We start from the raw sequence: 25412 nt of genomic DNA on the forward strand, positions 1-25412 counted from the left end.
TCAGTTGGAGCCACCCGAGAATCAGCTGCCATGAGAACTCTATCTTTTGGTGAGAATGCTGGTGCAGCACCTGTTTTGGGGGTCAACTATAGCTGACCCTCTGCATCCAGGCCCCAAGGTTGGTGACGCAAACCATGATGTCTATGTGCAGAAGCAGGGACTGAGGTAGTTTTACTGGAGCATTTGGGCGGTTGGGCTTGGTTTTCATTATCTTTCTGACGTTCAACATTGACAAAGTTCCCCGTAGGTGTTATTGTAGATAGTGATCTAGAATGAATGGATCCCAAGTCTTGCTGTAAAAATTTTGGTATCTGAATGAGAGAAATAATGGAACTACTTTCCCTTTTCCCCTGTTATCCTCCCTGATGCTACACTCCCCCCGCCCCCAAACATGCACGCATTGACTTTGGAAATTCTGAGGAAATCAGGCAAGTATCTGTCTGTGTTTGTCCTGAGTTCTTGACTCCCCTAACTCAGTGCCTGGCATATGGTAAATGCTACTTTCCTCGAAAACACCCATTGTGTTTGATATCAGTTTTTGTATCAGTAGCTGACAGCATTTTAGCAGTCTAAAATGATTAATGCTCGTGACTGTCTGGCGTCCAGTAATGTTATACCCCATTTTCACTGAGGCTGGCAAGGACAGAGATATTACATTTGTCTTACAAATTTGCTGGAGCAGAGCCAGAGTAAACATTTTGACTGGAGTTTCCATTTAAGGACAACTCATTTGAATTTGAAACAATTTGTAAGAATAATCTCAATTAGCACAGCTCATTAGACTCTAATTAGTCTTTAAGCCCTTCTTTTAACCTGGTAGCCTTGGTGGGACTCCCGAGGATGTGTTGCCGGGGGTGGATGTCTACATGGTTGTGTACCTGTGGATGTGCCAAAGAGTTAATTTTCCCACAGCAGGGTGGGGTAATCCAAAGAAAACAAACAAGGAATCACAGTGGCTTGACAAAAGCACTATATGATTGTAACAGGAAACAAGACCCAGCCTTTGCGAGAGTGAGAGAGAGAGAGAGAGAGAGACTGACTTCTTTTTCTCTCTCTTATCACAGCCCAAAGATGCTGCAGTTGCTAATCTCTGCTCAAGATGGGTTGAGAAAAATGTTTTTAGAGAACAGCCACCACTGTCTCTTTCCAGGCCAGCCTTAGGTAACCTTAGGATGATTTACTTCATGTTAAGCCAAAAATCTGTCCTGGCCTTAGTCCTAGCTAGTACCTGTCTTGCGCCAGCAGCGGTGTCTTGGGTGACTGTTCATTCAGGAAGGCATTTGTAAAATGTTCAACCTGTGTTCTTCCAGTTAACTCTTTGTAGATGCCGGTGCTCCCCCACCCTCTTACCATCCTTGAAGTTGGGAAATCTTTGAAATATGTTGATTCTGGTTGTGAAATATATCACATCAAGACTCAAGACACCCACTATATCTTCATGTGTTTGATTTCAGGAGTTCTTGGACTTGGAAGAGAACCCAGGAGTCCCACCCAGCAGAATTCTCAATTTGCAATAGCATGCATACGTGTACCTTGCTTCCACTTCCAGTGACAGGGGCCCGTCCTGTCTTCCTGTCTTCCGCCCACCTAAGTCTCTTGATATCCAGAGCCACACTGACTATGCTGAATCCAGCTCCCACATGACGGCCTTTCCAATATGAATCCCTGAGTCTGCTCTTCAGGCAAGGAACTAGGTCCTCCCTCATTTCCTCAAGTGGTACCATTTTGAGATCTTTCTTCTTCCTGGCCTAGAACCGTCCTCAGCTTGTTCCCTTTTTCACTTACAGTGGAGAGCTTAAAACAAAGAACATCCTTCCCCCTGTGTCCTACCCTCAACATTGGCATAGAATGAATTTCATCTTCTTTGTTGAGGCCTTTATACTTCTGTTGATATAGCCAGCACATGGTAGCTTTAACTTTATTTGGTGATCTTATCAGAACTTTGGCTCATACCAAACGTCACGTCCACTAACCTCTCACACCCTGGCTTTTCCATGTGGCACCTCAGTTGTGTCTGTCAGTGCTGTGACACCACCCCCAACTCACATCCCCACCAAAACCAAGAGTTGTATTGACCCCATTTAACTTTGTCTTGTTGGATCTGGATAGTCTTTCTGACTAGTCCACTCAAGAATCAAGAAATATGGGCTCTCCTAAGCTGTTCTTGAGGTCAGGTACAGTCCCTCTTATCCACCTATTGCAGCATATTGACTTTTACCTAAAAAAATCCAATATGTGATTTTTTTTAAACCAAAAATTACCAACCCACTAAATTCCATATGCTGACCTATTTTCTGCTCACACAAGCAGTGGCTTGGAAGTGAAGACCATGGTGGAGAGGGTCAGAAACAGGAATTCTTCAGTTCCTTTTCTTTCTTTTTAGGAGTTTAATAATTTTTTCTCAGGAATCTAGTTATAGTCTTTAAAATTTTAAATGTAATTTATTTTTCTTTTTAATTATTTTTGAGAGAGACAGAGAGACAGAGAGAGAGAAAGAGAAAATCTTTTTTTTAAATTTTTTTTTTCAACATTTTTTATTTATTTTTGGGACAGAGAGAGACAGAGCATGAACGGGGGAGGGGCAGAGAGAGAGAGGGAGACACAGAATCGGAAACAGGCTCCAGGCTCCGAGCCATCAGCCCAGAGCCTGACGCGGGGCTCGAACTCACAGACCGCGAGATCGTGACCTGGCTGAAGTCGGACGCTTAACCGACTGCGCCACCCAGGCGCCCCAGAGAAAGAGAAAATCTTAAGCTAGCTCCGTGCTCAGTGCAGAGCCTGACGTGGGGCTTGATCCCACAACCCTAGAATCATGACCTGAGCCGAAATCAAGAGTTGAACACTTAACGACTGAGCCACTCAGGTACCCCATAATTTATTTTGCTATCACTTACTATCTAATGGAAGCTGAGAATGCAGAAGAGGAGCAGGAAGTCAGTGTGTAATAGAGGGCATTGGATTAGAAGCTAGGCTGGCTTTATGGGCATGCTACCTGTGCAGATATACTGGGCCCTGTGCCTGGATTAATGTTTTGTTGTTGCCATCTTGAAATTCTTAGTTTTTGAACAAGGGGACTCACATTTCTGTGTTGCAGTGGACCTAACCAATCTTGCAGTGGATCCATCCTGACTAGAAGTATCTTTCCTCCCCCTTCTCCTCAATCTTGGCATATTGCTTCACCTCATATCCCCTGTAAGTAAAATGAGGGGGTTTCCATCTCAGGAAGTCTATGAGTCTAAAACAAAAAAAAGGTAGAAAAAGGGACCAATGAGCTCTGTCAAGAATTATGGATGGAACCGAAGCTTCACATAAGGTCTTTATAAGCTTTCTGGCCCAGGTCTCTCATTTTATATTGGAGGAAACTCAGTTCTTAAAAGGGAAGTGGTCTTCTCAAGTCCCATAACACATTGAATAGAGTTGTCTATGGGTGAATCTCCTCCCTAGAGGAGCCCACCAGGAAGGTGATGGCTGTAGGTAAGGAAGTGGCCAATGATGGGGCGGGGAGAGTGAAATCAGACGATTTCTTCCTGGCTCTAGCGCCTGCCTTCTCCTACTCCCTGAAACACACATACTTATTTGGTATAGAATTAAGTGTTTTTGGTGCGAAGTTCCAGGGATAAATCCAAGCCATCCAGAGTCCTAGGTAGAAAATTGAGCACAGTGTTATAGAGGAGCATGCAGACCGCTGCCCAGGCTGCACATGCTTTGGGGACTCCCAGGGCCATCCTGCCCTTTGAAAAAGTATCATGTGGGCCCTCTCTCCTCTTAATGCTGTTTCTGTCTTCCACCTCCTGGTAGTCCTCTGCCTTTCCCATGATTCTCAAATGCCTATCTCCATCTGTCTCCTTCTTTTCCCATGATGACTCTTCCTTTGGAAACTTAAAGCCCCCACTCCTCTCTAGTGTCATGAAAATATTCGTGGCTCTTGGCCTCTGCTCTGAGTGCAAGCTTTTCCTCAACCAACTTTCTCGGCTGCGGGGGTGACATGTGGGGCTAAGGTCAAAGGGAAGAAAGATATGAAGGTATGAGGAGGGGACCACGCCACAGTTTACTTTTTCCTCCAGCTATCTTGAAAATACAATTTCACATAGCAAAGCCTTGATTCCTGCTTGAAACCCTCCTTAGATCTACCAGTTTCATATTCCTCCTGCTAGAGAGATTTGACTATGTAATTCTAAAAGACCCTTCTCCCTTCCCACAAACCCTTAGTCATCCTCCTTCATTCCATCACTGGGCCCTCATCAAGGCATGTGAGCTGACCTCTTCCCTTGGACCAGGCTCCTCAACCCTTATTGGAGGTGCTCCAACTTAGCTGCTCTTCTAGTTTCTGGAATGTGCCCTGCATTTTCAGCATAAGGCTTATGCCTTGAACAGTTCCCACCTCACCTTTTCCCCAGTGCAGTTCCTCATTGAAGGCTTCTTTGACCATCAGATTAATTTAAGTGTCCCTGGTGTTTATTCTCACTGTTGTACTACTTATGGCTCACTTCTAATCATGCTTGTGTCCAATATAATTGTGACTGTTTTGTCTGATGTTTATGTTCCTCACAAAACTCAAACACAAAGGGCTAAAATTTACTGAGAGTTTACTATATCCCAGGGGCTTTAGGTATGTTATTTAATGTTTAAAATAACCGTAAGAAGTAGATAATATTATCATTTCCATTTACAGATGACAACACCGAGGCATAGAAAGATTAATTCATTTATTCAAAGTGATGTGACTAGGTGTCATATTGGCAGTCACATCAGACAGGTGGTTTGGCTCTTTATCACTGGTTATCTGCCGTGTCAGTAGGGGATGCGGTTGTGCTGCTTACTGTGGTACCCTCCATGCCTAACTCCTGGCATATAGCACGTCTTCAATAAACACAGGTTGACTTGTGGAAATTGACCAATTACTTTTTCTTAATTTTAGGGCTTCTCAGTTCCTTGTTGGAGGGAGAAAGGAAGGGGACAGATACACATACACAATAATGCCAGTGGTCAAAACTCTGCCTTCAGAGTATCCGGTGCCTTGATTGGCAGGCCACAGGAGCATTGGAAGAATAGAGCTGACGACAGGACTGTGAATTCAGACCTGGTGCTGTAGCCTTACTGCTTGCCTTCTAGTTATTGTGGATTGTCCTGACTATGCTCCACTTCTGTGTCAATGGAAAACAGCCCCACAATGCTTCCGGTGAAACCTGGCCCAAAAATCATGGAAAGAGATGATGGGTGGAGAGCCCAGTGGACATTCTCCATTTAAGATGTGGTTAAGGGCAGAGTTCCTTCTCAGTGTGTCCTGAGCTCAGGCCCTATGGTGTGACTAAGGAGGATGAATCATCAGCCATCATCCTATTTTCACTATTAAAACAATTCTAAACCAAACCAGTTTCCATTTCATGGAGGACAAACCTCAGCCACATTCAGTTTGTTAATGTTTAAAGCAGAGGTTGGAGGGGATGGAGAACATAAAGGTAGTCAGTCCCTCAGCGAACACACAGCCTGATTTATGGTCCAATGCAGCAGTTAGGACAGAGGGTTCTAATCACACCCTGTTTTATTTCATTCAATTACATAAAAAGTGTCCTAGGCCAGGCTCTATGGTAGTTTCTGTGGATACAGAGAAGAATAAGACAAAGTCACCTTCCTGTGTGCATGTGGAGAGTGTACATTTACATCCACTGTAATACCCAACTGACTGTGTTGGATTAATCCAGTTATCTGTGTCAAAATCCAGGAAGATTCTTTTTTCAAAAAAAATTTTTTTTAACGTTTATTTATTTTTGACACAGAGAGAGACAGAGCATGAACGGGGGAAGGGCAGAGAGAGAGGGAGACACGGAATTGGAAGCAGGCTCCAGGCTCTGAGCCATCAGCCCAGAACCTGACGCGGGGCTCGAACTCCCGGACCGCGAGATCGTGACCTGAGCTGAAGTCGGCCACTCAACCGACTGAGCCACCCAGGCGCCCCTCAAAATCCAGGAAGATTCTTAAAAGAAATGCCAATGATCTTTGCTTAGGAGTATCTAGAAGACTGACAAGAAGAGATGGTGGAAGGATATTCCCTATGAGTGGGGTGGAATCAATAGGGGTCTGAAAGATGAAGGTGTTTTTGAGGCACCAGAAGCCGTGGGTTTGGATGGACGGATGACCTATCAGGTATTCATGAGGTGGAGAAAGCACACCATAGAGAGATGTCATACTTTAGCTAATGGAGGAGAAGTGGTAGCAGCGGAATGGAGGAAAGGTCTTCTATCCACCTCTCCTTTCTCCCATCTCTCATAACCCACAGTGAAAATGCAGCTTTCAGATAAGAAGACTGAAGGCGGAGAAGATGAGAGCCACTGTCCAGATGGCTCCTTCTTAAAAAGGCCTGACCCCATCTCCTTCCTGAGGGTTTAATCAACAAATGCTTATTCCGTATCATCCTTCCAACACCTTCTACCTGTTCATCCACCAGTCTATATATCAGTGCTTTATCGAACCATAACTGAACTCCTCCCATTTCAAGGCATGCTGTTAGATGTTGAGAAGAGACACCAAAGTGAATAGGCAAGCAGGCTTTCTGTGCCAAGTTTCTACTATGTGTTGACAATAATTCTATGGGTTTGGTATAGATGATAAACTCAGGCTTTAAAAGGTTGAGTAGCTTGTCCACCATCATGTAGATAGTGAGTAGTTGAGCTAGAGTCAAACCCTGGAGGATCCCTGTACCTCAGTTTCCTAGTTTGTTATGCAAGGAGACTATAATGTCAATTCCTCCTGAAAGGGCTGACGATTAAATGAGATAATGTAAGTAAAGCCCCATCCCAGTGCATCAAGCTACTGTTATTTATTGCTTTCCACATGTTCTTTTTGTATCTCCGAACTATCTCCCTGCAAGATGATACAGCTTCTCAGTGTAAAACCTGAAAGTATAAATAGACTAGAGAAGAAAGTGGCAGCAAAGCCATGCTGGAAAAGTGATTAACAAAGTAGATGACTAGCCTGATGTACGTGTCGTTCCGCCATTCTTCAGAATTCACTAAGCTCTATCCAAGGATCGAGTCCAGTTCCAGTGAAAACTGTCATCCAGTGACTGTCTGGCTTTAGCTCCGGTGGCCTGCCTTCAGATGACAGCAGCATGACTTTGTGCTCTTTGCTTCTATAGCACTTGCCACATCCAAAAAGTCTTTGGAACTTGGCAGACTTAGCTTTACATCCCAGTTCCAACACTTGTGTGCTCTCTGATCACGGGCTAGCTACTTAACTTCTTTCAGTTTCAATTTCCTCCACTGTCAAGTGGGAATAATAATACCTAGAAACAGCGTTATTGTAAGGTTATGTGAAAATAAAAATTATATATAGCACTTAGCACTGCATCTGACTAACAGAAGCTCTCAATGAGTGGTAGCTTTTATTACAAGAAAGTTTTACATCTTTTGTAAGAAGGTTGTTGATGAGTCTTGGATAATAATCCATGAGATAGATATACTTTTATAAATGCTTCTTTGGAAGAGAGAGGCATTTTTCCCAGTCTGGCCCTTTCTGTGACACTATACACACAAATGTGCAAGAAGCCAGAGCGAAGCCCAGGAGGGATTTGCTGCCAGCCCAAATTTCATTTTAAACAAACCCACTGTGTGGAAGCCTGCACTTACATGAAGATAAATCACAAAGCAGTTACTCCTGTCATGAGGGACTTGGAAAGAGTACATGAAATCTCTCTGAAAGCAGTTTGGAAAGGCTTAGATGTAAAATAAAGAATAAATTTTATATTAGGAATTTGGGTGATTATTTAGAGTTTATTTTTCACTTTATCACATTGTTTTCTAGGAAAAGATATAAAACAAGTAAAAAATTGTAAAGGAGATTAAATATTTTTAAAATGGTCTTTTCCCCCAGATTTCTGGGAGCATGTAATTTTTTAAGTGCAGCACATATATATTCCATTTCTCCTATTGTCTCCTTTTTTCTGCCCATTTTTAATGTCCATTGTTATATTTTCACCTCACCTCCACTATTCCCTATTCTCTTTCTGCCCTCTCCTTTTGTATTTTTAGGTTATGTCTTTTGGAGGCAAAACAGCTGCTTCATCTGGTCAGGTAGTCAAATAATTGTTAATTCAATTACAGGGGAAAAAATTCAAAACCACAAAACAAAACCTAAACAAACAAACAAAAAACCCAGCCCATCACCACCACTAACCACAACCATGAAACTTAACATCCAGACTTTGTCTTAGGCACCGAGCAGATAACTTCAAAGAGCTGACGGTGCCGTTCAGTTTTTGTTGGCACTGATGGTGAAGCCACTCTTTTTTTGCTTACAGAGTCAGCTAAACCAATCCCTCATTTATTTATTTCCCTGTATAGTTTGGAGTTGAGTGTATTTTCATGGTATTTGTTTATTCCCAAAACAGTTGTTTCTTTCAAACAGTGAAGAATTGATTTTTTAATCCTAACCTCATCATTTAGGATCTAGTCACGGTGTCAGTCTAGGATTCTGTTTCCTTATCTGTAAAATGGGGAACTACTATGAGGGGCAAATTAGGTAAGAGGTATGTGAGCCCTTTTTTAAGGGCAATATGATATACACATGCAGCGGATTTTTATCCCTTGTTGAAATCCGACCGTAAAATTATTTTTCCCAAAGAGGTGAAAAGTTACCTTTAAGAGTCCATGGCAGTCGTTCGAGACTGGAAATATAAATATCAACTTCTACTTATTTAGAGATATTCTAATTCTTTATTTAAAAAAAAAATGTTTATTTTGAGAGAGAGAGCATGTGCAAGAGAGCACGGAGGGGGGGGGGCGGAGGGGCAGAGAGAGAGGGAGAGAGAGAATCCCAAGCAGGCTCCACGCCTAGTATAGAGCCCACTGTGGGACTCCATCCCATGAACCCTGAGATCATGACCTGTGCCGAAATGAAGATTTAGACACTTAACTGACTGAGCCACCCAGGTGCCCCTTATTCTTTCTTAAATGGTAAATTGTGTCTGAAAAACATTTTTAAAATTCTCACTTAACTGGATTTAAAAGCATAGATTCTATAGATTTTCTGAAAACTCTTAGCCTCCAAAATTCTTATTCTTGAAACAGTTTGGAGCCACTTCCTCTGTTCTTACAGGTTACATATCTGAGCTCCCAGAATTTAAAGACTTGGAACATCAGACTACCATATCTATTGCTTTTACAAATTTGTGTGAAAGAATATCAATCCAGTCTGATTTAATCCACCCCAATTCAATGAACGTCGGTAGCCTTCCATTGGGTGCTGGGTACCAGGGAAGAGACTGGAGAATAAAAAGTTGAACATGGGTTGTAGAGGATAATGTAAAACTATGTAAGTTAGCTTGCTTGAAATATTTTTCTACTAACGTCATGAGAAAACAATAATTTAACATTTGTGTTACAAAACTTCATGGTTTATAAAGTGCCTTACTTAGCTGTTATTTTGTTAATAATAATCATATGCAATAGATATTCACTGTTTCTTTATTATAGGTGAGAACCCTGGGATTTAGGATGGTTAAATTTACTTAAGAGTGAATCCCCCAACTAGTTTTTGGCAAAGCCAAGATTCATACACAAAGCCTCCATCTAAATTCCGTGTTTTCTTTCCTTCTTACACCAGACTGCATTCATCCTATAAAAGATAATACATTCATCAAAAAAATTATAGTCTCATTTTTGTGTTTTAATTTGGCCCAAATAACACCTTTTTCTTCTTGCCAAGTTCACTACTACTCATCTGTCTGTTCTTATGACATCCTAGAGCTTTGAACTTCTTGGAAGAAAGGGACTGTCTAAATTCAAGGTATTATTATTGCTGTTACTATTAGCCAAGACAAATGAAAAGCGAATAGAGCATCTCTTGTCTTACTACAACCCTTTAATTAAGGAAATTGGTTATTTTCATTCCCTGTAGCTATGTAATGATTAATGCAACATGGCACAATACATTCAGAATGTAAGACATATCTCACTGAGACCAATCAACAAGTATACTTCTCTAAAGAAAAAAGAATGGAGGCCAGATTGGACCCAGTGCTGACATCTGATTTCTGTAGTGAAACATCATACCAGGGTTGCAAATTCGAGAGAACTATTTTTTTTTTTTTTCAGTCTAGGGACCATGAAATTATCTAGTGGAGCTAATTTTGAATAAATTTATTTTACTGGTAGAAGTAAAAAAGTGAAAAAAAATTGGAAATAATCATTTTGGCCTCCTAGAGCAGTGAGAAGATACTATAGGGTAGAAAAATAATTAATGCTTTGCCATACAACATTTCTTATAGGGATATAAAAAGGACAGTGCATAGTTTTCAATATAATGTAGACAAAGTAGAATTGCAATAAGAGCAGTTAAATAATTTACTTTGTCTCAGTTACCAACCTTACAGCAGCTGGTGGGTGCTGGGGTGGATATATTCAATTAACTACCTTCGTGCCTCAGAGAGACTAGGCTGCTATTTAATACGCTGTGTGATCTTGGACAATTTATCTAAAATCTCAGAGGTTCAGTCTCCTCATCTGCAAAATGGAAGAAACAATACCCGTTTCATAGGTTTCTGTGTATGAAGCATGTCTTTGAGTGCAAGGCCCAGATTGAGTAAGTGAATAATGAATTTTAGTAAAGATGCTGATGTGGACAAAGGTACTCTGGCACAAGCTTTCACCACCTTCCTGACTAGGCCAAGAAAGCATTTCTCAACCACTTGCCTTTGGATTCCCCTGGCAGGCGTTGGGTCTCAGCCACACCTCTGGCTCACTTCTTAGGAATTTGGCTATGGCCTGTCGTCTCACATCCAGTCATTTTCTTCTGTCCCAAGTCTCTAGCATGGCCTATGCTGGGCAAGAGACAATGAGAGCACTTGAAGAAGGCATCCTGTTGTTCTCTGTCCTTTGGGCATTTGAATGCCAATCACCCGGTCTTTGGGCACACAGCATCTCAGGCCTCTTGTTCTCGTTGGTTCCTGGTAGAGTGTGTGTGAAACTATCACCATCTGTGGCACCACAGCTGGCAGTATGAGAGTCAGGGTCTTGATTAAACTCACTTCTGTGCTGCTGAGTTTCGATCGTCAGCCCTGGGCTAAGGACTTCTCTTGAGCTCTAGATAGCATCATGGGAAGAATCACTGATGATTGTGGATCCCTACAGAGCATAGCAGTCTTACATCAGAGTTAATGAGACTTCACCGTATCTTCCCTGCTGTCTAGATCTTAGATCTCTCAAGGCAGTATGTGCATTTCACTCTTTGCTTTGTCCCAGTGCCTGACCTGTTGCCCATTGTGGTATAGCTTCTCAGTGAACTTTTGGTGAATTAAACTTTCTGATTTTGGTCTTCAGCACTGTACTCAAAGCTAATATTGCTGAAGATGAATGTGATAAGGATAATAGTAGGTAGAGAAAGAGAAGTGGCAGAATTAGAATTTGTGTAGCTTATAGGACAGAAGCTATACTTCAGCTGTTGGATGTTCAGGAGGGACAGAGTATATTATACTGTCAACTAGAGAAAATGACAAGAGACTTGAATCAGAAGACTTTACTTCCATGATCCATACAACAGCATGAAATTCATAAGAGTTAACATTTGTTGGGTACTTATAGTGTGCTAGTCACTATTCTAAGTACCTTCATCTATTATCTCATTTAAGCCTTCTAACAATATTATGAAGAAGTACTAATGTTATTATCTCCAATTTATGGATGAGAAAACAAAGCATAGCAATGTTAAGCAGTTTGCTCAAGATCACACAGCTTGTAATCAGCAGAACCAGGAGTTGAATCCAGGCATTGTGACTCTAGAGCTATCCTCTTAACCACTACGATTGCCCTTGGACACAAGGCAGTAAAGTTATAGGGTTCTAGCTGCAAGGTGAAGTGTAATCATTTTGGAAAACTGGACATTACAAACTCGACTTTGATTGTATTCTCTATTCTTTGACCAATTAAAATTAAAAAATCAATATTCAGCTAAAGCCAAAAATCAGTGGATCAAAAAATCCAGAGGGGAAAGGTAGAATAAGATGATGCTTAAAGCAGATTGACAGATGCACAGAGTTAAGATGTTTCCCAGAAGTAAGGAGCCAGATAAAGACACAACATCTCCTGAGTGACTGGGAAGACTGAGGCTTCAAGGCTGGAACCAGAGAATGACTGCCCTCCCAGATACAATTATTATTTAAACTTAAATAAAACTTAAAGGGCCAAATGGTGGCACCAATACTCAGTGGACTAGTAAACAGAAACAAAGACTTGACTTTTAAAATGTTTATTCATTTATTTTTGAGAGTGGTGGAGGGACAGACAGAGAGTGAGAGACAAAGAATCCAAAGTAGGCTTCAGCCTCCGAGCTGTCAACACAGAGCCCGATGCAGGGCTCGAACCCACTAACCGTGAGATCATGACCTGAGCCAAAGTTGGACGCCTAACTGATTGAGCCACCCAGGTGCCTCCAAAGACTTGATTTTGGGTCTCTCTCTCATATGACCCCAATACCCATGTCCTTCCTTTTTGTGTAGACTTAACTAAGATGTTCTTTCTTGAATATCTTCATTCTTTTATAGGACAAGTTTTGTTTCTTTTTTCTGCATAAGAAGGTAACATACTTTCTCAGTAAGGCACAGTACCCTACAGAAATTTATTATTAATCATTAGTTGTGAACACAATCATTTAATATTATTGCATAGTGGTTCTCTACATCTTGAAAGGTTAAGGATAGGTAGGTGTTAATATATGTTAGTCACATATTTATAAAATTATGTGAAATTCACATGAAGGCTTTTGATCTTGAAAGTTGTGTAGTGCGGTCTTAAACTCAGTATTAAAAACACTTTGAGGCCAAAAGATAATAAAAAAAAAAAATTCCCTTATTTCCCCCCTGCTTTAGAGGGGCACTTAGAAATCCCGTTAACTTTGATGCCTCTCCATGCTTCCCTTTAATCACCTCTGCCTTCCACCACCAGGGTCTAGGCTCAGTCTTATCACTGCCCTTTGTAGCCACGCCTAGAGACAACCTGATGCTTTCCTGGCTCTATATATACATACATACATATATTTTTTTAAATTATTTTTTTTAGCACAGAGCCTTTATAGGCAAACTTTCCTTGTAGTATTGATACCTTCTCAGAACAAAACTCTGACATGTTATTATTTCCTTACTGTAGGGGAGGGTGTTAGAAAGGAGCTCACAGAATATGAAAAGTTCCTATAATGGACAGAAGCTCCATCATGCTGCAGTCTTTTGAAATAGTGTCCTAATGTTATGACTCTGGGCACTTAAACACCTTATTAGTAGGCAACATGACCTGTTGGACAGTTCTTGAACAAGAGATGGGGAGGCACTGATTGGAGACCAAGCGCTGTTACCCACCCCCTATATGATCTTTGGCAACTCATGCGTGTTTTTGAGTTTCAGTATTTTCATTCGTAACGTGAGAGAGTTGGACTGATTCAATTATTTGAAACCCTTTTTTTAAAAAAAAATACTTATAAATGTTTTCTTTAAATACATTTTCTTGGGATCATAAGTCAAACATTAAAGTTCTGGGGTTCAGAGTCTTGCCTATGTATACACCTTCCTGCAGCCCATGGTGACCCCCTGGGGTCCTGTGGTTAACAGTTCTAACACCACTGAAATAGATGATATTTCTGGCTCTAAAATTCTATATGGCAACCTCAAGCAAAGGCAATAACTTAACAGAGTCAGTATATTCACACAATCCATGTTAATTTTTTTTAAAAAATAATTTCTTGAAAAAATGAGAACAAAAGCTAATAGTTCCTTAATATGTTTCAGCCCAAAGTAGGATTATTCTTTAGGTACAGCTAAACAACTTGGAGTAATGTTAGAGACAATAGACTTCAAAGGAAGTCAGTAGTTGAGTTTGGCAACAGAAATCATATTTCATTCTTATTTTCCATATCTCTTGTGAAGCATCGATGCTTGTAAATCAGTTGATTGAACATCATTGGATTTGTGATTCTGAAAAGCAGTCACACCATATGCATATCTCACAGTGTAGTATTTCCATGTAATTCTGTTCCCCTCAGCAGATTTATATCAGATCCCTAAGTGCTTTGGTATATTGAATATATGGTAGCCTTGAGGGTTTGGGGTTATTCTGCCAGAACTATGAGTGGCTCTGGTTTGCCATCTATTTGGTTAATTGGTATTCTGCATTACCTGATTCATAGTTGGACCTCAAAAATATCTCTTGAGTGAATGGTGAATTCAGTAAGATGAATCGGGTCGCTGAAGGGTCTTGGTGGCCACTCAAGCCAAGACTTAATGAGACATAGCCCAACAGTTGACACAGACGTTTAAAGACTTGGCCAGTTATTGTTCTGACACACATGTGAACATGGGAACATAAGCCTATAGAAATGTTTTATGAGCTTAGATCATAACTCCACAAAATGAGAGGGGAGTACTCAGGGCCTTTGTCTGATGTCCACAGGAAGAAATAATAGCTGGAAATCAAGTGCTCAAGGATGTTTTTCAAAATAAATCGATAATCTGATTCATTAAATGAGAAGTAGAAATATGTTTATCAGATGTCATGCTGCGTAGGCATCCTTGCTGGTGATTAGAAACCCTCTAGTTTAGAATTGACAATAAATTATATTAAAAACAAACAAACAAACAAATAAATAAAACATTTCCAGAAAATTGACTAATCCACTGTATCTACTTTGAATCAGGATTTTGGCTTACCATATATAGGCAAAGGCAGGAAAAAAATATCCCATTGACAGAATCCTAATTTTTTTTCTCTATTTTTCTTTAGTTTTCCTAGTTTTTATACTCACTGGTTTAAACCAGTTTCTCCCCCCCCCCTTTTTTTTTTTTTTGGTGATTTCAAACAACATGGAATATATTTATAATCTGAATCCAGTTTTTGAGTTAGGAATGTTTGCTAAATTCTTGTACTACAGTATTGTAAAGTTTATGGAGCACCAAGGGCAGCATTTCTCTTGTGTGTTCAAAGGAAGATTTGACTTCTGAGATGCTCCCTGACAAAAGGGTTTTGAGGTCAAATAAATTTTACTTAAATGATGCATCAGAATCAATACTGGGTTAAAGATTATTTTTAGATACTTTTATTTAAAAAAATTTTTTTAAACGTTTATTTATTTTTGAGACAGAGAGAAACAGAGCATGAACAGGGGAGGGTCAGAGAGAGAGGGAGACACAGAATCTGAAACAGGCCCCAGGCTCTGAGCGGTCAGCACAGAGCCCGACGCGGGGCTCGAACTCACAGACTGCGGGATCATGACCTGAGCCAAAGTCGGACACTTAACCGACTGAGCCACCCAGGCGCCCCGTATTTTTAGCTACTTTTAAAAATTTCATCATTAAAAAAATGTTTTTATTTATTTTTGAGAGAGAGAGGGAGAGAGAGATGATGAGTGGAGGAAGGGCAAAGAGAGAGGGAAACAGGATCTGAAGTAGGCTCTGCGTTGACAGCCGAGAGCCTGATGCAGGACTCAGACTCACAAATTGTGAGATCATGATCTCAGCCGAAGTCAGACGCTTAACCAAACAAGCCACCCAGGCACCCCTTTAGCTATTTATAAATGAGCATGAAAGATATCTAAGACTTTGTATTACTTAAAATCTTATTCCAATTAAATATAATCTTTAAATAGTACTGGTTAATATTGAAGAAAGTACCTTCTCTGACAATTGAAGAAATGAGCAGCTTAAATAAAATTCTACAAAAAACATTTACATTTAAAGTGAAAAATAATTTTAATGTACATATTTGATGGAAAATGATCAAAACAAATTAATTCTATGTTTTCTTGAGGAGTAGATAGTAAATACAGTAGTTTTCCCCTCATACCTCAGGGCTCTCACTGTGAATATTGGGCAGTATTGGGCCCCTGGGTAGCTCAGTCGGTTGAATGTCCAAATCTTGATTTTGGCTCAGATCATGATCCCAGGGTCCTGGGATTGAGACCCACATTGGGCTGCACTGAGTGGAGCCCCCTCGCTGTCTCTCTCTCTAAAATAAAAAGAAACTATATTGTGCAGTATTGTAGAACCCTGAGGCCTTCACAACTATATGTGTGGTTTCTTTGTCCCCCAACCTTTGAATTCTTTGAGTTCTTTTCCATGCTTTTTACTGACAGGGTTCATCATCCCCTTCTCTGAAATTCTTACCTGTCACTTGTTATTTCTCTCTGCACTCTGATGTCCATCAAATTTTTTCTGATGCGTTAACTAAGATAATGCAGTTTTTAGAACTATGTGCAAAATCAATATATTCTGAGAGGTATAACTTTAGCAAAGTGTATGAGTATTTAATAATTTTAGGGGACATTTATTTTTACTGTTCTTTCATTTTTGCTTATTCCTGGATATGAATAATTGCTATTTTGAATGTACCGTATTTCTACTTCTTAACATATATAGTTTTTTTTAATGTTTATTTATTTCTGAGAGAGAGACAGAGCACAGGTGGGGGAGGGCACAGAATCCGAAGTAGGCTCCAGGCTCTGAGCTCTCTGCACAGAGTTCGATGTGGGGCTCAAACTCATGAACCATGAGATCATGACCTGAAAACTTTCTTTTATTTAAAAAAAAAAATTCACGTATTAAACTATAAAAGAGCATTGATCTCATTCTCAATTAACCATCTATAGATTGCCTGACAATCCTATCTATCACTAAGGTACTTCCATTCACCCAGTAGCAGTGTATTATAATTGCAAGCAAATTAAATAGGGATGGAAGGCTTATTAAGTTTCGTGATTACAAGCACAAATTTTATAAAAGAAATGAATGCCATAACACATAGACATCTCAATCACACCAAATGGAAGATTTCCAAATGACCCTGAAGTGACCAAATAAGAAATCTATCACTTTCACTGAAAGCCACTGGTTCAGTGGTATTTCTACTATTGATAAAACTGAGCTGCCTGGTCACACTGTACCAGACTTCTGCATTTGTTCACATCTCTATGGAAAGGAGTCACATAAAAATCTTTGAAATTGCATTTTTCCTGGAAATCAACTTCCTTTCAGATGCTCCCATAATGTTCATAAGTAATATAGAGAATAAAGCAAGTCTTTTTATACCTAAAGCTCTAGCTATTGAAATATATCAGAAACAATCTAGTTTACTAGGCCTCATATTAGGCTAGAAATAATAATAATAAAAAAAGCCCTACAAAGTCTAAATGCCTGAAGCAGCATGATACAAGGAATCAACTCTGGACTTGATGTCTGGAGGCCCACAGGAGTCTAGATCCAGAAGAATGTGTGTCTTACCATGAACTAGCCTTGTGCCCATGGACAAGTCCCTTGTTCTCTCAGAACTCTACTTACCCTGTAAAAAATGAGGAGCTTGAATGACATGCCCCAAAGTCTTTACCAGCTCTGAAACTGGTTGTATCACCTCAACACAGTAGGGGAATAATGATGTCCTACTTTGCAAAGGGAGTGGAGAGAGGGCCCACCATGGCTACTTTATTCATGAGGCATGGAATGTGGTGCCAGGGCTATTCTCCCCTTTTCTCTTTCCTAGGCTCAAGGCTACTTCTGCCTTTTCAGAGCCCCCCTCAACGGTTGGTATTTTTTCAAGCAAGAAATTAACCATGAGAAGCTTTTTGAGTTTTCCTCTTTCTTCCTCATAAATAATTATGTACACCTTGACCTAGTAATATCTGGCTCTCTGCCTCTTGGGGTGCAAGAGTTACCTCTTCTGACTGATGTTCTGTGTCCAAAAAGTTGGAACTGATAAGGCCCTTCCCTGGTCCATCTGTCATCTGCTCTCTTGGCAATACTCTGAACTGTGTCTCTTTCTTATTTATGATACTGTCAGGGCAAGAATGCCAAAATCAGAAAGAGATGATAAATTACAAATAGTGGGCACAGTGAGTAACTATAAAAACTATATATATAATACATAAGCATTTTATGTAAATAATATAGTTATATAATTATATACTACATTTTTATATGTATATTATATATTATGTGTATATTATATATTATGTATATTATATATAACCATAAATGTTATATGTATTATATATTATATAATTATATAAATACATAACTATATAATAAATTTATATAATATGTAATGTATAATATATAAATTATATGCATTTGCATATATGTATGTATATATGTATATATAACTGATCTCTTTATATATAAGTAATAATTAGAAAATATTCTAAGAAGAAACATTTAATTCATAATAACAGGAAAAAGGTATAAACTAGCTAACTTATAAAGAATATTATAGGATCTCTGTGAAGAAACCTGGAGATCTCTGTGAAGAACCTCTTGACAAAGGAATACTTGAATAAATGAAGAAACACACCTATTTCTGGTTAGGAAAATTCAATTTTAGAAAATATAGATTCTCCCTAAATTAATGCATAATACCAATGAATTGCCAGTTAATATCACAACCAAATTTTGGGAAATGAATAAAATTATTCTAAAAATTAACCTAGATGAATAAAGAGGTAATTGATAGAAAATTAGGAAAAAAGGTCTAATCAGAAAAACCATATCAGTTATTAAAATATTTTAGGGAGTGACAAAAATTAAAACAATGTGATATTACTGGTGGAGAAACTAGTCAATAGGTGAGGAGATCAGTATAGAAGCAGTCTTAGGTTTGTGGAAAATTCTGTATGTGATGAAGGTAGCTTTTATATTAGTTGGGAGAAATTTTTGATAAATAATATTGGGAGATAGGGATACAATGCTGTGGCTCTATCTTGCTTCTTGTCCCAAAGTCATCTTAAATGGATCAAATGTTTAAATTATAAATAAGTTAAAAAAATAATTGGACCTTGGGGCGCCTGGGTGGCTCAGTCGGTTAAGTGTCCGACTTCGACTCATGTCAAGATCTCCCGGTTTGTGAGTTCGAGCCCCGAGTCGGGCTCTGTGCTGGTAGCTTAGAGCCTGGAGCCTGCTTCAGATTCTGTGTCTCCTCCTCTCTTTGCTCCTCCCATGCTCATTCTCTGTCTCTCGATAATAAATAAACGTTACATTTTTTTTAATTTGACCTTGAGAATGACTTGAATATATCACAAAAATAGAAACTGCAAGTGAAAAATATGGTAAATTTGATGACATTAAAGAAAAACCTCTAAGACCTTTTTCTTTTAGAAATACATAATGAAGTATTTGTAGGTGAAATAATAGGATGTCTGGGATTTGCTGCAAAAGAATACAGGGTTGGAGGAAAGAGGGTTTAAAACTGAAACAAGGCTGTCTGTGAGTTAATTATTGAAGCTGGGTGACAAGCACATGGGGTTCATTTATACTTTTCTCTTTTTCCCCATCTCTCTTTTTTTGTGATGTTTGAAACTTTTAATAATAAAAAATATTTTATGTGGCTAAAAACAATCATAAAAGGTTGAAAACTCCACACTGGAAAAACATTTGTTGCTCCTATAGATAGCACAAGAGGTAATATTTCTCAAATACAAAGAACTATTAACCAATGTGGGAAAAAATGTTTATACAAACAAAAAAGAAATGTCAAAGAACATGAACAATTTGCAAATGGAGAAATACTAATAGTCAGTAAATATATATGAAGAATTTTAACCTCATTGATAGAGAAAAGTTAATGAAAACAAAACTCACCTATCCAATTGGCAAAGAGTAAATAGGTTCAGGAAAAAAAAAGAAAAAAGGATGTAAATTCCTATATGGTCACTGGAGTGGTGAACTGGCACAAACCTTTAGGAATGTAGCTTGACAATGTGTTTCAAAATATAGTATGAACATGTAGATTGACATCTGCATTCTACTTATGGAAATTTATTTGAAGGAGATATTGGCACAAATGAAAAAAGTGAGCATTAGGGTATTCTTATTAATGTAGAAAAATAGAATACAATGCTCATCAATAAGAAGCTGGCTAAGTTTATTATAGTACAGAGAAATAATAGAAAGTTTTACAGCAATTAAAATGATGATATAAATTCATATTTATTGCCGAGAAGGGAGATCCATGAAATTCTTTTGTGGAAAAAAGCAGTATTTAAATGTCTGTATTTTCCAATTTACAGAAAATACATGGAGTTTATGTAGATGCATAGAGGAATGTTTGGAAGAATATTCACCAACTTGTTAAGTATGATAGTCTCTGGTCAGTTGGATTTCTGGTGAGTTTTGTGTTCATTGTATTTTTGTGTGTTGTATAAATTAGTACTGATTAAGAAGTACAATTTATTAAGAGCCAACTTGTTAAAAATAATTCATTTCATACGCTTGCCTTGCCCACTAATTATTGAGATGTTAAGGGGTTGTAAGAGTGTAGTTTCATTTTGTGTTTCTAACTCCTACTGCTGCCTAGTAGGTGCTCAGTGAATATTATTGGGATTAAATTGAACTTTATCTACTATCTTTCCTAGACATCCATTCAGGTAGATGTTCAGAGCAAATCATCCATTCCTGTGTGTGTGTGTGTGTGTGTGTGTATTCTGCCTATATTTACTCAGCATTTTTAGAGAAGCACAGAGTGTTAGGACTGGATGAAACCTCTTTCTCTTTACACCAAAATTCTTATTTTGTAGATGAGGAAAATGAAACTCAGGAAGTTAAAATGACTTATTCAGGATCATACAGCTATTAGTTTTCTAAATGTGGGCTCCATGAGAGCAAGTGTCTTCATCTGTTTTGTTTATTTCTATACCCCCTGCACTTAGAATCTGGCACATATTCAGCAGCAAGTAAGTATTTCCTGAATGAATGAATTTTCTCACCACTCTGAGTTGGACATTTTGTCCATTTTTTTCCTCTATGAGTCTTTTTTTTGCTTGAGGTAGCTTTTCAAAGTTCTTAGTGTAAAAAAAAAATAAAAATCCTTCCCTTCATCATTGGAAATAAAGATTATCTTTTGAGGGGCTTATGATTGACCAAAATGCTGAATATCATAATTTTTGGCAGTGAAATAAAGCAATGAAAACAATTATAAGGAAGGCTTGTTTCCTTCATCATTGATAATTCACCATTGTAGGTCAGGATGGCTCAGACCTGATGCATTATGGGTCAAGCTTGGTGACACAAGGCAATGGAGAAGGGAAGGAGCCAGAGGTGGACAAAGACACAGTCTTCAGGGGTGAAGGTAGACTGAGGTGTTTAGCTGGCTTTAGAGAGGTCAGTGAACAGTCCTGGAAGAATGCCTCTGTATTCCAGTATCCCAGGGATATTTCTGGAAGCATTTGATACTGGATCATCTCATCTGGGTCATCCAGGGCCTGGGAATCCAGGAAGTGACCATCATTTAGGGGTAAGGCGGGGGAGTAGCAAAATAACATCTCCTTAAAGTTTGGGGAGCCCAGACAGGGATACAGTCCCATGAAAATGACCCAAGCAGGATCATGTAGGGGCCCAGTGTCTCACCAGATGGAGTGAGACCTGGGTTGGGCAACTCTGGCTCCATCGGGTCACACCATATGACCACAGATGGATGACAAGAAACGAATGAGCAGTCCTTAGGATGGGGCTAACCTAAAGTGATGGATACTGAGAGTGAGACTATAGAGCACACAGGAGCTCTGGAATGAGGGAGCTGGAACTTCAATTTCATTAGAAACCCACATTTATCAACTCAAGTTGGAAGCGTGGCCTAATTCCAAATCCCCAAAGACTGTGATAAAGTGGGAGGTGTGATAGGGAAGCAGCTGATATGTTGACTCCTTAGCTGGTGCTAGCTTAGACAATGAGGGCAGGAATAACTGTTCAGGAAGAGAACGCTTCTGGGAAGTTCTAGGGCAATCCGTGGTAGAGGCTGACATCATCTATTTTCCATCACTTATAATGAGGTTGGTTCATGCTACTCATTTGTTGCTTCGTGTAGTTTCAGTGTATCTAGTTCTTGTTTACGTCTAATCAACTAACCCTCGCATAATCCCTCGGACAAGAAATACTGGCAGATAGTCAACGGAAAATATTGTGACACGGTTTTAAATATATAGGACAGATAATTTTCATGCAATCTAAACATAGCCTAAAAGTCTTGTTCCTTCATCTCAGGTTTTTGCATCTATTCAAAGTAAGGCTAGCATTTCTTTTGAAATTTCTGTTCCTGAGCAATACTATAATCTGTTTATCGAGGACAATAAAATAAAGTCAATGAAAGGTGTGTATGAGGGAGGAGACTGGAAATATTGCTTCATTTTATGACATTCTTAAAGGCAAGTTTTGATCCTGTTTTGTTTCTAGGACTTCTTCTTTCCCTGTTGTGGGATCCCCTGGGGCTTTTGAACTTTTCCTGATATGGAGTCAGCTAGTGCCTGGACAAAGGCGCTGAAATGTGGTTCAGTATGATTTCACAGAACTCTGGGTAATGACTTTAAGTGAATACTGCCCACACTGTGGGCACTGAAATTGGGGACTGTCAGAAAAGCAGATAAGTCAATTTTAAGGATTCTCTAGGGGAGCTGCGAAGAGTTCCTCTCACTGTTGATGGCATGTCCTGTTCACAGCTTCAGCCTCTAGAAATGCTTTGATTCAGCAGCAACTTGGGGCTTTTAAACACTCCAATGGGCCTTTGTTGGCAACTGCTCTGCCTGCATGCACAGAGGGCTCATTCTTCTGTGAAGGGCCAGACGGCCTGCTGATGGGCCAAACCAGTTTACACTGATGTTGCTCGTGGGAGGGAGAAGAAAGCAAGCAAGCATGGATCAGCGTGGCCTATAAAGGCACCATTTATTCCTTTCCAGCTCAGTATTCTCTTCCCCAAGTGCATGCCACCTTCAGTATGCCTCTTATTTTATAGCCTTTGAGCTGCAGTTCCGACAGACTGAATACCTCTGACACTCCCCTAAAATAAATTCCTGAATATACAACAGAGGCTGTTACAAGGTGCCGTCCCCAGTGTCCCTTGGGGGAAATGCTTTGTGGAGAAAGTAATGTCATCACACGCCCCTACACACGCCCACCTTTCCCTTTGATCTTAGTGTTTACCTGTGGCTTATTGGTACCGAGGCAAACTGGGTATTGAGCATTTGACTTTGAAATAGGTCTCGTTCTCCAATAGGCATTCTTTGAAGTCAGATCCATTATGCATTGTTTATTGCCCTTTCAAACATACCCACATGTATTTCTAAGACCAAGGCTCTTCCTTACTCATTCAAAAGGAGTACTGGAGTTTGTTGCCATGTTGGCTATCCTTTGATATTTTTAAAATGAGAGAAATAATATCTCTGGAGTCCATTTTGTCCACTTACAAATTATTTTAACGATATATGTTAAGGGCAATTTTACATTCTCTCTATCCCATTACTATCTTCCAAAACACAATTATATGTCAATTGAATGACTCAGAACTTCTTCTGCCCAAGTAATAAATCATAAGTGTAATGGGTAAAAAGAATTTGTCATTGTTCAGCATGTATACAGAGTTATGTGGCATATAACCTCAAATTTCTTTCAGATCATATATAAATACATAATAAAATAATAATACTCATTAGTCAACACCAAATATAAGTTCCAGATGTCTGAACATCAAAGTATTTATAGGCCTATAGGAACCGCCTTGAGACAGGAACAGTTCTTCAGAAATGGTACTGCAAGAAAGCAGGCTACAAAAACCTCCCAAATTCTCTGAAACAAAAGCTATTCTTGTTTATACATAAATTATGAATGACTTTTTAAAGGCTGACTCATTGGCCTGTGCATGTGCCTACAAATCCGGTTTCACAAGAGAATGGGAGCTGACTGGACTAACAGGGATTCTACAACACATCATTTTTCCCAGCTTGCCTCTAAAGCGAGTCGGTTTGTCCGGGTTTCAGCCACCGCTCTTGTCCAGGCACAGTGGGGCCTGTTGCTCCTACCGGGAGTTGTGGCTCTCCTCCATTGCCACTCACATCACCTAGCAGAAGCTGCCTGCTTCAAGCAACTGTGGAGTGGCCCTCGTCTGCCAAGAAGCTTTTGGAGCCCTGGTACTCTCACAACTATTCCTTAGAAGGAGGGACTTAACAGCCCCCTCAAGTTGTAGGGTTCATGTGGCAGCACGTGGACCCCTTGCCCAAAGCCACTCACCGCAAGTAACTGCAATGCCCAAGTCTTTCTCAGGATGTTGCCCTCGTGTCCAGAGATACTGCCCTGGTAGACAAGAGTGTCAGCTTCTACTCCCAACTGTGTTGTTTATTCACAGCCTGGCTTTAAAGGAGTGAGTTGACTTTCCTCAGGTTTTCTCATCCATAAAATGAGATATCATTCAGAATAACCTTTCAGGTCCTGTACAGCTCTGATGAGTTATGATTTGGTTTTCCTCTACACAAAGTGAAATAAGTGAATGTATTACTTAGTTCATCAATGTGATGTATTGGATCCAGATGACCAGGATTGCTAATAAATGGCTTAATTAATCGTGACTCAACGTAAGATTTCACCAGTAACCCAGGCCTTCCAAGACTTGAAACATTTCTCTTCTTGCATGGAGGAGAGGAAGCAGGATATGATTTTTTCCTGAGAGTTTAAGTATGAAAAGGTAAAGTCCAGACAACTTGTTGGCAACATGAAAAAAAAGTTCTGTTATCGTTTTCTTCTTCAGAGCTTCCTCTTACAGAAATTTCTTACAGGAAGAATGGAAAAAAAAGAATACACCTTTGAATGCACTTTTGAATTCAAACACTCCAATGACCAATAGTGTATGAATGTCAAGAATTTTGAACATGAGTTTTCCATCCTAATGTTTCTACCCCAAATGCTTTTGGTTGATTTCTTTAACCATGAAACAAATGTCTCTAAGAAAGAAGTATTTGATTGTTGAAGTATTGAATAGGGAGATGAGTATTTGGATTTGAGCTCCTTTGGACCTCTCTGGGAAGCTGTTTTAAGTGGAGGTAACCACATTTCTTTTCCTCCTTCTCCCAGAAGGAATTTGTTTTTAATGGCACACTTGTCCATATAAGGATAAGTCCTCCTCTGATAACAAAATTTGATCATGACAAGGTGGTAATGGTGTTCACTGATCAGTTTTCATTAATAAATAAATGACTGTAAACTTTACAGTCACCATGGAATAAAAGTCAACATGGAAGAGAGATTACTTAAAACTTGAAGCTTCAGTGTTGCACAATTAACAATAAATCCATTATTACTTGATGTATTTTCTCAAACAAAAAACACATGTAACGGGGAATTTAAAAACTGAACAGGCATTGGCAAATGTTTTCCAAATATAATACACCATCCTGACAGCTAATGCATCAGCAATGTTTACTTCAGCAAATGTTTCCAATTTGGAGGGAGAAAAAATGAGTGTCTAATAATAATCTTTTACATTTAAACATATGTATGGTGCTTTACAGTTTACAAAGCACTTTCAATATATACATCCATTCAACGAATCCTTGAAACCACCATGGGAGGCAGACAGGACACATGGTATCTTCCAACAATTTGTACTTGGCCACTTTTGTCATGCTGTTTCATGTCT

General features: G+C 39.4%; 1 long non-coding RNA gene across 1 annotated transcript in view; it reads left to right on the forward strand.

Annotated features, from left to right (window-relative positions):
- The window catches only part of LOC131491529 (uncharacterized), a 568938-nt gene that overhangs the window by 31890 nt on the left and 511636 nt on the right, over positions 1–25412 (forward strand). The window contains exon 2 of the long non-coding RNA XR_009251502.1: positions 20026–20121. This is a non-coding gene — a long non-coding RNA (uncharacterized LOC131491529). The remainder of the gene's footprint in view (positions 1–20025; positions 20122–25412) is intronic.

Source organism: Neofelis nebulosa, chromosome 12 (assembly GCF_028018385.1).
Source record: "Neofelis nebulosa isolate mNeoNeb1 chromosome 12, mNeoNeb1.pri, whole genome shotgun sequence".
Taxonomy (NCBI): domain Eukaryota; kingdom Metazoa; phylum Chordata; class Mammalia; order Carnivora; family Felidae; genus Neofelis; species Neofelis nebulosa.